Source organism: Malurus melanocephalus, unplaced genomic scaffold (genome assembly GCF_030028575.1).
Source record: "Malurus melanocephalus ecotype Western Australia unplaced genomic scaffold, MMel_1.1 scaffold_879, whole genome shotgun sequence".
Classification (NCBI taxonomy): domain Eukaryota; kingdom Metazoa; phylum Chordata; class Aves; order Passeriformes; family Maluridae; genus Malurus; species Malurus melanocephalus.
The window spans coordinates 99,376-116,123 of NW_026624111.1; positions in this window are offsets into that span (position 1 = coordinate 99,376).

Sequence of the window (16,748 nt, forward strand, 5' to 3'; positions counted from 1 at the left end):
TTTATGTGGTATTCCTCCTCTGGCTCATCAGATAATTAATTTTCTTTTTTTAAAAAAAATCTCTTTTCAGAAGAGTGTTATAAAACTTTGGGGAATGTTGATGGATTTGTGTTTTCATCCACTGRCTCCACTGTGCTTTAAGGAATTTTTTTGGCTAAACAGCAACAGGGAATAGTGGCTTTTSGACTCCCAATCCTCWCGGTGTCAGGAGGTCATGMACAAAGCACAGAAATTATTTTGAACCCAAACATTGTCTGTGGATGTGATAGATGCAAAGYCAGAGCCCTTTGGCATCTCTGGCACTCAGCAGTGTTGGGCTGGAGACTGCAGATCCTCCCACAGGATTCTGACAAACCTGATCCCTAAAAAATKATCAAACCTTTCCATGTCACGTGAAACACAGCAACTAAATGGSAGCCTGCAACAGCTTATCTGGCAAATCCTCTTTCTCTTATTATTAACCCTTATTATCAAAGATAAACTGCTGGAACAAAGTTCACCCACTTTTTTTTTTCTTCTCTTTAACGATGTGTAGTTTATCTATATTATTTTTATTATCCAGTGGTTTAGAGAGATAATTCATGGAGTGACARGACAAGGGGAAAGGGCTGATGAAAAATCATTTTATGAGCCAGACCCTGCCAGGAATAGGCATGAAATGGGCTGAGAAGTGCTGGAGTCACTCAGCTGGCCCTGGTGGGGCTCTGCCTCTGCTCTCATTCTTCAGAACTGGGGCTGGAGGTGTTTGAGCAATGTTTGATGAACACAAACTCAYGCAGAAAAAGTTTTTAAATTACCGGTGCTCAGGAAATCTGCTTGGAGATAAAAGGAGGGATTGTCCAKGGACGAGATGGATTTGTGTACTCAGGCTAATCAGGAAGAAGGATTTTAGTGCTGGAAAAGGTGGAGATAAAGGCAAACAAACCCAAATAGTTATTTTATTCAGGATTTTCCTTATAAACAGTACATTTTTAAAGTTATTATGAGAAACAGGCATTGCTGGACAGTAAAGACACAATGCAGCTGCACTTTTTCCTGCTGCTAACCATCCTGTAGTACCAAAAAAAGCTGAATCTTTGCCTGTTCTGTGTTTCCTGAAGGAAGGTGAAAGAAAAGCTGGAMATTTCATCTCAGGKAAACATTTTCCATTCTCTAACCRTGTTAGTTTAATCCCCAAACACTTYTCTRTGTGCACAGATTGGTAAATCKCAYCCATTGCTCACACAAGGCMCAAAATATCCCCCACGCTGCACTCAACACATCAACRCTGCACTGATTGTTTTATTAACATTAAAATCAGATTATTAATGAACAATATCAGCAGCTTTTAGCTAATAGTGATTAATGGCACTTCTATTTTGGAAAACAGCCGACCTCCAGCAAGGGATGAGAATAACATTTGGTGCTGGCATCTCTCCTGCCAAGCTTACAAATAATTTGGTACAGCAGATAATTATCTGACAGAGCCAATCAGTCATTAATCTCTTAGGAGATTCCACCAGACCAYCCTTTCACAGAAGTCAATCATTATTAATTTTGTTTTTTGCTGTTTTTCAGCAGGCAGGGTCTCTGCTGTCACCACTCAATCAGGAGCTCTCCTCAGTCTGCCTGGTTAAAGCCATTGGAGCTGCACCATTGTAATGAAATCCAAACAATTCTAAAGTTCTGAAGGTCTTAAAGGGTCTGAAAATTGCCAAAATTAGTTAAAAAATAAATATATGTAATATGAAAGTATTGATAATAGGCATTTAATGCTCAGTACATAATCTAGAGAGTTTCAGCCCAAATACCAGAAATTTARTTTGGGTTCTGAAGATACACAGAGAGAGTCAAAATGAGAATTAATAAACACTCATCACAGAGCTGGTCCATAAAATAGTGGAGAAAACTTCACAAAAACCATTCCTGTTCTCAGAAGAGCACTTCCATATTAATTTTCCTTCCAAAATAGGTCACTCTTTGTTATTAAATAACTAATACTTGCTTGATTTCTTTTTTTAGAGGAAAACTACCAGTCTGACATGAAACTTGGGAGGTATTTTTAAATGAGACCTACTTCTGCTCCTCCTSGTCCTTTTCTATTTCTTGCACCAGTTCCTCTTGTTGAACTTCCAAACTGGGGAGGAGATGATGCCCTCATTTACTCCCTCTTGCTCTGGTTGGGTGCAGAACTTTTCTTTTTTCCCCACTCCTCGTTCTCATCACTTTTTCCAAAGGAGGAGGGATGAAAGGGGTGTATTTATGGAAGCYTTTGTGATTCATTATGTATTTTTAACAACGTGTGGAATTTTGGGTGGGATCCATAGGTGCAGGCAAAGTGGGGAGCAGGAGAAGGCAAACAGKGCTGGCAAGTGGGCAACTGAAAGATTTTACAACATCTCGAGGTCAGGGGTGGATTTTTACCCAATAAAAACTCAAGAAATGCTCAAAACATTGAGTTGAGTGCAATGAAACCTAAAAACTCACTGATTTTATATGGGGATTCATCCAAAAGGGCTCACACTGAGATTTTCCAGGCTGGGAGTGCTCTCCAAGGGACTTCCAGGAGATGCTCAACCTCCAGGCTGTACACAGATCCCAAATTTCAGCTTCTCCAGTGACTCTGGGCATTGTGAGTRTACACAGACCCCAAATTTCAACTCCTCTAATTATCCCTGGGCACTGTGACCATACACAAACCCCAAATTTCAGCCCCTCCAAATGCCCCTGGGCACTGTGAGTGCACACAAATCCCAAATTTTAGCTCTTTCACCTCCTCTGGGTGCTGTGACCATACACAAACCCCAAATTTCAGCCCTTCCAATGGCCCCTGGGCACTGTGACCATACACAAACCCCAAATTTCAGCCACTCCAATACTCCTGGGTGCTGTGACCATACACAAACCCAAATTTCAGTCCTTCCAATGGCCTCTGGGTGCTGTGACCATACACAAACCCCAAATTTCAGCCCTTCCAATACTCTTGGGCACCGTGACCATACACAAACCCCAAATTTCAGCCCCTCCAATGGTCTCTGGGTGCTGTGACCCACCTTTCCCCAGCCCCTGCACCCCACAGGGATGTCCCTGCTCCATCCCAGATGAGCAGCTCCCCTGATGAGCAGGGAATGGATCCCCCAAAGCCCTCCCTGCAGGGATGGCACCCATGGGAACCATTCCTGTTTGCCTGGGTGCTTTTACAGCCCTCACTCCTGACAAAGTGCTGGAAAGGTGCTCCCCATATTTCTTTTAAAAAAAACAATTATGGGGTCTCCCTCACCTCAGCTCACAATAAAACCCCCGATGGTGGAAGTTTTTTTGGGGAAATGTCCACACACAGCTCTTGGTTTTGGCCTCATAAATGCTGCTGCTGTTGCCTTTGCTCTGCATAACTGCAGGCCAGTTAATTTCCCTTTAAATGAACTTACCTGAGCAGGAACACAGAATCCCCAGGGGAGTAATGCTCTGCTTGCCCTCCTCGTTTGCTTCCCCAAATGAGCTGCAGGCACTTTAAATGCTCAGCACAGCCGTAAATCTGCACAGCCCTTCAGGAGAGGTGAGGTGCAGGTAGGATGCAATCCAAAATTCCTCCTAAATGCACTGGGATTGAGCCACGAGGAAAAAAAAAATCCTTGTAAGTTTGAAAAGGAAGCTGAATTGCATTCCCTGCCCATGTCAAGAGGCTGCAACGAGAACTTTAAGGTCCCATCCAACCCAAACCATCCCATGATTTTGTGATGTGTCTTTATCCAGAATCCTCCAGGGTTTTTGTTGAATTCCAAGCATTATCAGGTCACCTTTATCAACAGGGGAGTGTCAGGATATGAACCAGGATACTATTTACTTGTACCTCAGCCCCTCAGAGGCGATTACAGGGTGTCCATATGGCTCCTCTCCTGTGCTTGCTAMAACCACACCTGGCCCCAAATATTTATGGGCTGTGCTATCCCAGGAATTACAGAGCCCCAGAGACAGCAGAGCCGCTGTTTCTGCCAGGGTAAGTTATGTTACAGCTAAATAATGTTACAGCYCAAAGTTCATTGTGCTCCAGGAAGTGTGGGAAAAGGTTTAAAGGGATCTTTGCTTTCCCAAAGGATCTATGTTTCTTCACCTTCCATCTTTGCAGTCGAAAAATGTTATCTCTATTACCTCAGCAATCTTTTTTTTTTTTTTTTTTTAGGGCTTTGCTGGTTATTTCTGTGTGCATGTAGGTTTTGGTGGCTTTTTTTCCCCTCTTTTATGTGGGCATGAAAAATGAATAAAAGCTGTGCAATAAAAGATATTTCATTAATAAAAGCTTTCCAGATCTTTATTAACCGCTGGTGCCATTAGTCAGGCAGCAGAAAAGAAAATCCCTTACAGTCCAAAGTCCCAAGCTGGTTCTCTGAGGCAGCAAAAAAAGGGTAAAAAACTGCAAAAATAAAAAAATAAAGATAAAAAATTTAAAAAAGGAAAATTCCATGCTGCTGGCTTAGCTGTGATTGCATTAGTTACATTTATCTGATGGAAATGATGGAAACAAACCCTTGCTGTAAATGTGGAACMCCAGGATCTGCAGGAGATCCCACAATGGACCCATTTCCACCTCAGGGACTTCAGTCATGTTCTGCAGTGCATTTGTGACTAACCATGCACTGAGGAACTCACACAAATGCTCCATTAAAGAAATTTTGATTAGTCATGAGCGCTCTATGGCCACCAGGAGATTTGCAGAATATTAAAAACTTCTGCTGCTCCATGAAGAAGATTGACACRTTTAATAGGAACAAATAGTCACGCCCTTTCTGCATAATTTTGGAATCTAAAATCCAATATCACACTAAGAAATATTTGTCTGAATTTCCTACTCTTGGATAACAATTTTCCATCCTCATTGTTTCCATAAACATGATATTTTTTTTCTAAAATACTTGAAGACACAAAGCCATCTCTTCACTTGGTTTCACCAAACCATTTTTGGGCAATTCCCAAAGCCCTGTTGAGGCTGTGCAACACAACATTCCCAGAAACATTTTGCAATTGCCCTGCAAAACCATTTTTCTCCTCACATCTAGGCAGGAGCTCTTTAATGGTGAAGGGGAATTCCTAAAAATATTGTGGAAAAAATCTTCAAAGGAGCAGAGATTGAAGGTTTGGTGCTCCATGAGCTGGTTAACATGGCAAAGTTAATTACAGTTAACCAAACACAAGCATGAATGGTATTTTGGGGACAATAATTCTGAAGAAAATGAACCCTCAAGTGTCAAGGATTCAGACCTGGAGTTCAACCTCAGGCACAGGATTTGGTTTTAGATGGACTGAGAGCCTTAGAATGATTCTTGTCAGGACAATTGAATCTCAAAGAGAAGAATCATAGGAAAAATACTGTGAGGAAAATGTTCTGGTGCTCCAGAAGATTATTTTGAGGTTCAACAAGATGAAAGGACATGGTTTTGATAAATTATTTTAAATACTTGAAGCAGCCCTGCTTTGTAAACAATTATTAAATTACAGCAAGGAAATGAGCCCAACATTTAATTTCTCTTGCTGGTTTTCCTTACTGGAGGGCTCCAGACACCTCTGCTGGTGCTCCCTGACCCTTTGTACCAGAGCAGAAGGACTGAGATGATGTTGAGCTGTTCTTCAGGTTGAACACACCAGGAACAACTCATTCCTGCAGAAACAGGAGCTGATTCTCCTCTAACTGGGATCATTTTCTCTTGTTCAGTGGAGTCACTCCTAATTCACCTACGTGAGACAAAGGAAAGCCCACAGTGTTTGCAATAAACTTTGCTTTGTGCCCCAAGATGAAGCAGCCAGTATTACATTTGCAGCAGGAGCAGCCATGGCCTCTCTCCTATTGATTTTCCATGCTGCTGCAGATGTTGGAATATTGTCTGCTCCTGCCCAGCTGGAGGTGTTCGCTGAATTCCMGAGATTTAAATATTTATTGCTCTTTCAGTAATTTCTCAAAAGTTTCCTCCGAGTTTTTTCGACTCGTCTGATCTCCACCTACGGGGAGGAAAACTTTTCAAGCTGCCAAAAGCCAAAGTATTTTTAGAGAGGGCACCRTGTATTGATTATTGCCAAATCTCAGTGGACCCAGACACCGTGTTATTGTCAGCATTTTTATTGCTGCCACTGCCTTTTCTTTTTTACCTTTAATGGTTACAAGTGACTCTAATATATTTTAGACCAAACTCTTCTATCGGCTYCAAGCCACCGAGAACTTTTCATAAGAACCACATCCAGCTTCAAGAGACAGAAAAAAATGAATATATTTGCTGTGTTTCTGTTTCTATCAGCCATTGCAGAGAAGAAGAAATGCTATTTCTGTTTGTTTTGACAAGCAAAGAGAATAATCTCGTTCTTCCCTTGATCTCGCYATCCCTTCACAGATTACAGTTATCTCCGCTGTAATGTAAAAATCTCGTGGAAATTGAAATGCGTGAAGGGTAGACAGGAACAGATCTCTCAGGGTGCCTGGAAACAGGAATTTGTCAGGGGAATTGGGCCCAGAAAACACGGGGATAATTTGTGAGTGACGAAGGTTCTGCCCATCTGGAAAATGTTGKGGAAAGTTTGATTTGATGCACGTTTGAAAGGCAAAGATATCCTTGTCCTGCTTCTCTCTCTCTGCAGCTYGGTCAAGATTTACCCTCTCCAAATCCACCCTGCACAGGGCTGGGGACAAGGTGGGSATCACTGAACTCAGTGATCTTGGAGGGCTTTTTGACCCTTCATGATTCTGTTATTCACTGATCATCATGTCCAGCAAAAATTTATTTCTGTATTTATCTTCACAAAACATCCTTTTATCTCTCCTGCTTCTGTTTATTAAAAAAAAGAAAATCACATCAGAGACGTTCTCCTTTTTCCATGCCATAATTTGGCACAGATCCTGACATTAAACAGACCTTTTATTTTTTTTTAGCTCCTGATAGCACATTTCTGTTCCCAACCAGCCCCAGATAACCAAGGCCACTGMTGATGAGAGGCTTATCTGTGGTGTTTCTGTCAGAGAAAGTGCAGTGTAACACGGGTCAARTAAGCCAGGGCTCGTGTGAGAGAAAAGGAAAATTAATTGCAAAGCCCAGCTTACAACATCCCCAATAATGAACTTGTTCAGCTCCCTGCTCTCTCTGCTGCTGATATTCAGGAGCTGTGTGCACAGCATTGCTCTCTGCAGGCAGGACAAAGGGGATTTTTGTTCCTTCTGCTCGTCCCTCTGGGGCAGGGCAGAGTGGGGATGGTGGGGTGGATCTGTGGTTGGAAAAATTGTGGTGGGTCAGTTCTGTGGTGGCAGAAATAAATTCAAAACCCTCAGAGCACCCTTACAGAGCCACGGATCACAGCGTGTGTCCTCACAAACTCTGCTTAATGCCCAGCCCAGGCCAGCAGGACCATTCTGAATTTTCTCAGCAGAGTTCTTTCTGCATTTGTTACACACAAACTTCATACAAATAACATTATTTTCTTTTTTTTTTTTTTTTTTTTTTTTTTTTTTTTTTTTTTTTTTTTTTTTTTTTTTTTTTTTTTTTTTTTTTTTTTCTTTGCTTGTTATCCCTAGCGGCTTTTTTTTAGCGCTATTTTGCCATTTCTTACGAGTTTCTCAGTGCTGTAATTATGCCAGTCTGCTTTCCAAATATACTTTATTTATTTTTTTTTTCCCCTGGTACTGAAATAGAAAAGTTGGGGCTGCATGGAGAAAAGGGGGAATAATTTTCACAGAATTATTTCTCCGACTTCGGGGACCGCACGCGGCGTTTTTACGGCTTCCCGTGGATTTCCCTCCTCCCTCTGCTCAGAAATCACTCAGACAACACGACACCCTGAATATCCCAGCCTAGGAAAAGGAACTGCTGTGCCTGCAGGAGTGGATATTTTACATCAGGCGGGTGGTTATTGTCAGCCAGGCTGGGAATAACTCGCCTGAACATTTCTGAGCTGGCTGTGGATGCAACAGGAGCGGGGATGGAGCTGTTTCGATATTTCTGCAGCAGCACAGGCTCCCTGCAGACGTCAGCAGGTTTTATCAAGCTCTCAGGGAATGCTCTTATTGCTCTGGGGAAGTCCTGCCTCGAACAGCTCAGGCCAGATTAGGATTTTCAAAAGCCTTGGTGCTTTAATTTTGTGTTTTAATGGTTTTTGACTAGCGGGGATGAAGGGTTTGTTGGCAAATTTTTATCGGGAGTGAACAAAGAGGCAAAATATTTCCCAGAGACTGCTCGAAAATCCATAATTTTGTATAATTTGGGGGCTGAAATGTGCAAACAACATGATTAGGCARCATAATAGATAAAACCCCCAAGAAGTGAGTTTCTAATATTCTGAGCAGACTTTGGGGCTGGTGATATTTAAAGCTCCAGCTCTCTCAAGATAACCAAGAGAAATCCAGCGGGGTGGAGATTCAGAGACATCTCCTGTAAAATCTCTGCTCATCAGTATGGGAGGCCAGCTCCAAACTCTCCCTGCAGCAAGGTGAGAGAGCAGCATTTCAATCCCATAATGAGGTGTAGTGAGGCACAGGATGGGCACAGGATGGGCACAGGATGGGCACAGGATTCTTTGGGGCTGCGGGGACGAGGAGGAACCTCCTGTGAACCCACAGGGAATCGCACACCCCGTTAAAATCCCGACCCAGAGCTTCCCACAGCAAAGGGCTCAGGCCAAACCCAGCCTTTCCCAGCCAATCTCCTGTTCCTTGGGCAGCTCTCAGCTGATTTTCAGAGGGCTTTGCTGCAGGGATGTTTGTTGAAATTCAAACCAGAAGAGTTTAGCAGGAGCCACCCGGCTCTGCTGGCAGAGGCAGCRGCTCTCACGTTCGCTGCCCTCTCTCCACACCCTGGAGCAGKGGKGAGGTTTTGCTCCTTGCCAGCACAGCTCTTCAGCTTCTYCCTGAGCCCTCAGCTCATCTGCTGGCCAAGGGACAGCTCTGTCACCGTGCCAGGCTGGGCTGGAGGTGTTTGTGCCAGAGCAGCTCCCCTGGTACGTGACCCAGGGCACGGCATTTCTGCCATTCCATTCCCTTCCATTCCCTTCCCGCTCACCCCRTCCCAGGATAACTCTGCCATCACTCCTGGGAGCACAGCAGGGGCAGGAATCAGATATCTGACTCCATTTCCTCCCAGGCACCTGCTTGGAGCAGGATTAGAAGGATAACRAGCTAAACCTTCCCCTGCCAGCTCTGCAAGAGGAACTCACAGTCGCAGCATTCCGTCCCACACACGACCCAGGATGGCAGCAACCCCCTGGATGGCGATTTACTCACACACACCAGGTAAAAAATGAAAAAATGAATTAATAAAAATCCACATTTTGAAGTTCCAGCCCAGCATGTGATCTCCATAGGCTCCCCAGTGTCACCCTGGGCTTGGCAGAGTCACACATCACTGTTTGTGAGATGGGGAGAAGTTGGATTGTCCCATCATGGGGTTTGTTACCACCCACCACTCCTGACAAAAAYCCTCAGGAGGGGGATGGAACTGAGATCTCTCTGGTTTGTGAGACCCTTTTACAGCWTTTTATRGGATATTACTGRTATGGAATGRTTTGGGTTGGAAGGGACCTTAAAATTCATCTCATTCCASCCCCTGCCACGGGCACCTTCCACCATCCCAGAATCCCAGAGCTCCATCCAGCCWGGCCTTGGACAYCAAGGACACAAAGAACTTCAAGTGTCCCTAAAAGCAGGGGATTYACCCTTTAACAACAAGAAGCTGCTCCAAAAGAAATGAAACCAATTAGTAATAAAAGGCAGCTCTCAAGAGTGTCAAATCCAGACTATCCACCCCGGCTGAGGGCTGGAGGCAGTTGATGGGAAAAGATTTCCACCTCCAACTTCTCCACTGAAATACCCTGGTGGCTGCATTAAAACACCATTTCCAGACACYGTGTGAAATCTCAGGCATAATAAATCCAGGGAAAGAGCTCCCAAAATCAGGAGGGAAATTCGCACTTCATTGAGCTCGGTGTCAGCTCCCATTACATTCAAAGGGACAGCAGAGTCTTCACGGGGTTACTGAGCATCTGTAAACACTTCCAAGCATGCCCCAAGTTACAGGTTTATTTTTCAGTTCAAAAAAAAAAATATTGGTCAGGCAGAGAAACGTTTATTTGTTGCAGAAATAGGAGAGTGAAGAGGAATGAGGTGAGAGCTTCATGAGGGAGCAAAGATATCCAAAAATTGATCTAAATACTATGATATTTGGGGTGTTGCACAGTTTAGGAACCTCACTGGTGTGGGGAATTTAATCTAATGTGATTTCTGCCTCTTTTTGACAGCTCCTGGCAGCACTTTCATTCCAGGGTGGCCTCAGAGTCTCTCACCATCCTCACATTTCAGGTCTGATGTGCTGCACATTGGAGCTCTGGAGTCATGGACACGTTCACAGAATCTCAGAGTGGTTCAGGTTGGGAGGAACCTCCAGAGATCACTTTGCTCAAGCAGGACCACCCAGAGCCAAAATCAGCTTGGGTCGGACTTTGGGCAGCTTCATCCAGTGAGTGACAGCCCTGCCAATGGCTCTGGGGTTGAGAGGTGACATTTAATGTCTGTTCTGRCCCAGAATGTTCTGTGACTCCAGACTGTGTCCAGACAGCTTTTGGGGATCTTCAGAGATGGAGATTCCACCGCCTCCCTGGATAGCTTCATCATTTGGCCGCCCCACAGGAAATGTGCATTTCCTGACATTCCTGAGTTCCAGGTTTTTCCCACTGATTCCCTGGAACCAGCCTGGCTCTGTCACTTTGCTCCCTCCCTCCAGGGATTCACAAACCCATCACACCTCATCCTTGCCCTCTCCAGCCTGAGCAGCCCCAGCTCTGTTTGGACTCTGCTTCCTCCTCATCAAAAAGCAAACTGTCAGCTCCTCTCCAGGCAGGGGCAGCAGCACTGCTGGGGTTTGCATTAATTAATCTCAAATTTGAGATGAGAAAAAAAAAAAAAACCCTCACTATGAAGAGGTTAAAGAGCTCTTGCCCAAATAAAGCTTCTCACTTAAAGCACAGGGAGAAAAGAGGAAAGACAGGGGAATATTTCAGTGATAAACCAAGTTTAAAGCCTGGGCCTCTCCCAGCAGAAATAGCAGAGGCAGCAAAAATGAATTTGGCACCTCACTCCTTTCTAAATCCTCCTGGGGAAGGTTGTGGTCAACAAAGCATTGCAGTTCTTGGGAGTGTGTGACTTACACATCCAACCTCAGTTATAAATTAATGCTTAATTGTTCTGGAGTCTGTGTGTGCCTGAGCCAGAGCACAGCCCATGGATTGCTGCTGAAAGGGTAAATCAGGGCTCACTCCAAACTGAGAGCCTTTCACACCTCAGTCACCTTTGGATGAGCTTTCTGGAGAAAAATATTGAAGAAATTGGCARTGAAAGAAACTTAAAGAATGAAATCAGAAGATGACTGAAAATAAAATCACAAAGTTTTCCTAAATTGTGGGGTTTCATTGCTATTCAGAGGTCAAAGGTCAAAGGGCAAACACRAGCTGGGGAAATGGAAAGCTCCTTTAGGCTGAAGATTTAATTGTTTTAAACTACGTGGAGTGGTAGGGAAGGCAGAATGCAGAAAGAATTAAAAAATTATTATAAGAATTATAAGAAATTATTATAAGAATTAAGAATTCTGTGTATGTGAACAGCTAGATTGGCAACCACTGTGGAAAATCACCTTGTCTTTTTTTAATCATAAAGCAAATGAATAGARAAAAACTGATTTTTCAGAATTCCATGACACTGAGTAACAGTCCAGGCAACACAGAGAGGAACAGCAAGGAACAGAAAGGAAAGGGTGAAAAATACATCACTAACTGAAACTTGCCTGATGCAATTTGCTACTGGCATTCAAAAAGAAAAATAGAGACATGACTTCGTGATTAGTGAGAGATAATTAATGGCAAAGGAAAGTTAYATAAGTGTTTTTGTTATGTGAATTTGGATTGAAACTGGAGATAAAAAAGTATCACAATCAGTTGAAATCTGGATTTAGATGTAGGAAAAAATGGATGTTCTTACTGTATGTGCTCATATCATACAGCTCACTAGATTTTAATAATCTAATTATTGACCAGGATAACTGTGATAACCACACAAAAGAAACGCTGTTTGGTTTGAGGGAATGGTTCTTTCTGAGATTTTCTTGATAATTGAGTTTTTTCCTTACATTTCAGGTCAGTCTCAAATGCAGCTCCGAAGTTCAGGAGGCGTTTGATGCTCCTGTTGGATTTGCTGCATCTCAGGCYGGAATATTTGATGGGACCAAAGGAAGCAGCGAAAAGTTTTTATTCACAGAGGAGGTGGAAGAGAAGGAAAAGTGTGGTGTCAGCTGCTGTGGCTGCTGATCTGAGATTTGCCATTGCTCAGGAACCCAACCCCTCTGGAGCTCTGAATCACCCAGGGAAGCCAAGCAGACAAGTCCTGGTTCCCAAACAGCTCCTGAGAAGTTCCATAACTCACCCAAAAACGCCCTTGGAACAGCGCATGGATTTATTGCAAACCGCCCTTCATCTCTCCGTGGTTTATTTCACAAATTCCCCATTTTTTGCTTCAGTTCCATCGAAACGGCCTCCTGTATTTCAAAGTTTCCCAGGCTGATCCTGTACTCGGCCTCTCTGTGTCGGGAAATGTTCAGGCAATTGAACAATCAGATTTCTGAGGAGCTGTTAAGTGCTTTGTGATGCAGGGAAGTGCGAGCTGTTTAAAGGCTAATGTGAAAAATGTCAAATTATGTGCTACCAGCTAGGTCTGCAAGGGAAAAAAGGAGGAATGAGTCAATATGATTAGACAGGAATACATCCAATAAGCACAATTTTGGTTTGAAATTGGGCAAGAAGAATTCAATTCCTTAGCAGATTTTCCTTTGGATTGTAGAAGATACCTCTGCTCTGCAAGACACATTCTGTCTTTGCAATCCTCGTATTTATAAGCATGATCTGATCGAGGAGAATTGGATGCACAGAAAGGAAAATTTCCTTTTTTTTTTTACAATGCAGGTATTAAAATGCATTCTCTATATTAAAAACTGCAAAGATTATTTGTACAAGAAGTGCCCAATCAATCATTTTTCAAGCAGAAGTGCTGTCAAAAAGAAAAATGTCAGATTAATGATTGTCCTTTGGCAGCTCTGCCCAGGTTTCTGTGGAATGAGGAGTTGTTGGGTTCATTTGAGTGGACACAGCACAAATCCATTACTATTAGCAGCTGGTAACTTTGGCCCAAGGACTAAGAGAGCATTTGCACAGAAAATCTGAATAAAATTCACCCCAACACTGGTGTTTTGCTGCATTTTCTTGATGGGGATTTAACAAGTGCTCAGTTGTGGACTAAATCTGTGGTTAAAAGTGTAAATATTGACAGAAGAATTCCCACAAAATGAGCATGTCCTTCTTCTGCACAAACTCTGGAGAAACCCAGCAGTATCAGAGACTTCCTGGTAGAAGAATAGTCTGTTTGGGATTCTTATGGCATATCCTGGTTACAGTAAATTCACTAAATTCAGCTTTCAAATGCTGAGGTTCWGTTCCAGCTGCCAAACTTTTGCTCYYCAGTCYCAAAAATGCCCCCCTTCCRCAGCACCATCATTTCTGGGTTGTTCTAATAAACAGCCTGAGTTTATCTTCCTAAAATTCTTCCACTCTGGAGCATATTTAGGCTGTACTGAAAGTCTGAATCTGGCTTAGAAGGGAGTGGGAAATTGCCAATTCAGGAATTCATGGGTCATGTGCTCATAAAGTGAGGAAAGCTTTACATCAGAAAATACTTTTTTTATAATATATATATATACACAAAATATAGCAGAAACTGTTTTGTAAATAGAATTTCCTGTATGAAAATACAATCATTTATTAATATTGGAAAAAATCCTCCCCAAATTATTAATACTGGGAAAAAAATTAATATTAGAAATAAAAGTGTTTAGGGTATTAAAAATGGAGTCAAAAGAATTTACCGGATTACCATTCCCATTGAAATTGAAGTCAATGACAAACTATTAAGACATTTTCATGAAGCCCAAAGGAWMGSAAGGAAAATGTAAAAAGACTTTTAATTATAGCATTTTCAATCATTATCTCTATATTTACAGAAGGAGCCGTCCCCTGGAGAAAGATGGCAAGTATTTGTGTGAAAGAAGGTGGAGAAGGTCACAAAAATTGCACATTCTGTGGAAAATGGGGAAYGTGGGCACTGTAATTAATGGATCAAATTGCCAGGGAATTGGAGAGAGGATCAGAGGGTAAAAAGATAATTAGCAGATCAAAGGGGAAAGAGGCAAGTGGTGAAATAAAGTGGTGGTAATCGAGACAGCTAAAGAGGAATTATTGACCAATAATTGTATTGCTTGAGGCAATGTCTGCTTTGATAGAGCCGTTCTGAAGAAGGTTTTTAATGGACTAATCTGCTTTTATAAAAGTGCAGTTATGAATGTCAAATGCCACGGATCACTGGAGAGCTCTGATGCAACCTGGGCTTGAGGAGTTTGTGACCAAGAAAAGGAATTTGGGCTGCTGTGCTTGGCCAAGGGATCTGCCTGGAAATGGAGGAATAACTCAGAGTGGGATTTTCAGGGATTTTGGCGYTTTGTTCTTGGATCAGCAGAAATTGCAGAGTTTATTCTGGAGGGGTGAAATGCTGGGCTGAAKCCTGCACTGCTCTGAGCTTCATTCCCTTCCCTGCTGAGTTCTGTCTGAGATCCCCCTCTGCAGTCTGGACCAACAATTCCCACTCCTGGAGCTCCTGGAGAGGTTTCYTGTCAAGACCCCTCTCTAGAAAGGAATTTTTGGATATGATGGTTTTAATATTTAAAATAAAAGAGTGTGGATAGGGATGGGAAATGCCCCAGGGGATCAGATTTAAATCTGATCTCAGCAAATCTGTCGAGAGCCGTGGTGAGGGAGCAGAGGATCCTCAGGTGGGCTGAAGACACTCCCAATTTTCCCCAGGGATTGCCAGAGGATAATTTTGTGTTCTGTTTCCATTTTTCAGAGCCCATTTACTCACAAATAGCAGCAACGGGGAACATGGAAAGGAATTGGCATTTGTAGCCAACACCTAATGGATTTTTCTCCGCAAAGAGGAGCAGGKAAATACAATTTGCTCTCATCTTGACTCTCCCATTTAGCTCATCATTAAGAGAAATCTGTGGAAAAAAGGTATTTTCTGAGGGGTGGATTTTTTTTTTTTTGTTAAATAGTAAATACCTCCCAGATTATTAAGCGATAGGGAAGATTGAAAATGTCACTCAAAGGAGCTCTTCTGATTCTGCTGAAGGCAATGACAAAATTTTAATTAACTGAAAGTGGGAGTGCTGTGTCATTCCCAGAGAGAGATGGAGACAGGAGTTTTATGGAATGGAGGMAATGGTGAATATTTGTGTCTAAAATTACAGTTTTGGTTTTTAATAATCASTTTTGCCCCCAGAATTCCACCTGCAGTGAGAGCTCCAGGGTCAAGCTCTTTTTAAGAGCAGAGATGGGAAAAGTTTTAAAACTATGCCCATCACTGTCACACTGAAAATGAAACATGAAATGGGATGAAGGTCTAGGTAAAAAAAATACACTGAAAGATTAAAAAACAGCATTTTTTTTCTGCAGTTATAACTCTTAATTAAAAAAAAATAAAATAATTTAAATATATTTGCTTTAGGTCATGAAAAATGAAGCATGGTTGAGGTTATTTAATGACTGGTGTAACTTCTGCTAGCAGTACCTATAAAATTTATAGCTCTGTAATTAGGGAGTGAGAAAAGTTTAATATTTCAGAGGTATCACTTTGGCTGTGCAATTCCAGCTGTTTCCAGCAATTCCAGCAATTTCAGCTGGTTCCTAAATAAGCTCCTTGTTCATTCCTTTCTAAACAATTCCTGATAAATTATCAGCTCCATCTTTTGTTGCTTTTGCTGGGTTGAAACCCAAATTTTCTCACCTAGGAGATGATAAAATCAGATCAGTGTTAAAATGCAGTTGGAATGTAGGAATTTGGTAAGAAATGGCTGCTGGAGCGAGGCTGATGAGGTGATCAAACATCCTGCAAAGGGAATTTATTGGGAAGATTGAGAGCTGTGGGGAGAACTCTCTGCCTACACATTGTTACCACTTCTCAKTCTAACTGAGGGCTGATAAATATTTGATAAATTAAAGAAATTAACGCCAGCACTCCCAGACTCTGAACTGCTCACACCTTTCACACATTATTCTATTAATAGGGGACAAAATAACTAACTCTAGGGCACAAATTGAAATGGAACAGAGTTGAAAAGCTGCGTGTTCTTTTCCAGGCAAATACATGGATTTGGAAGGAATAGATGGATCATTTGCAACACAACAATTGAGTACAATAATAATTTCCTGGCTTGCTGCAGATCCTGAAAATGATGCTGGGGTTTTTAAAAAGTGGTAACAGGCAATGACCAGCTTCAGTAAATCCTAAAACACAGAGCCCACAGCCTCTGGAATTGTCCTCAAGCAGTCAGGGAGGGAATTTTTCATTGTTCACTTTTGTGCCAGAATTAAACTTCGTTTTTCCTGCTGCTTCTCCCCAAACCACCCAAAATCACGACGTGGCCAAACCCTGCCCAGCCTGGAAACCTGAGTTAATCTCMCCTGCAATCAAATTAAAAGCCCCTAAAACCCTGCACATGCACTAATTGTGGATGCACAGGGCTGCCCTGCAGTGAAAGTTTTGATGGGTACAGTTAATCTGGTTTATCAGCCATCCTCTCTTGCAGAATTTGGCCTTTCTGCACAAATAATAAACTTCTGAGTTTGATACTCAGGCAGGAGAACAGCTTGGA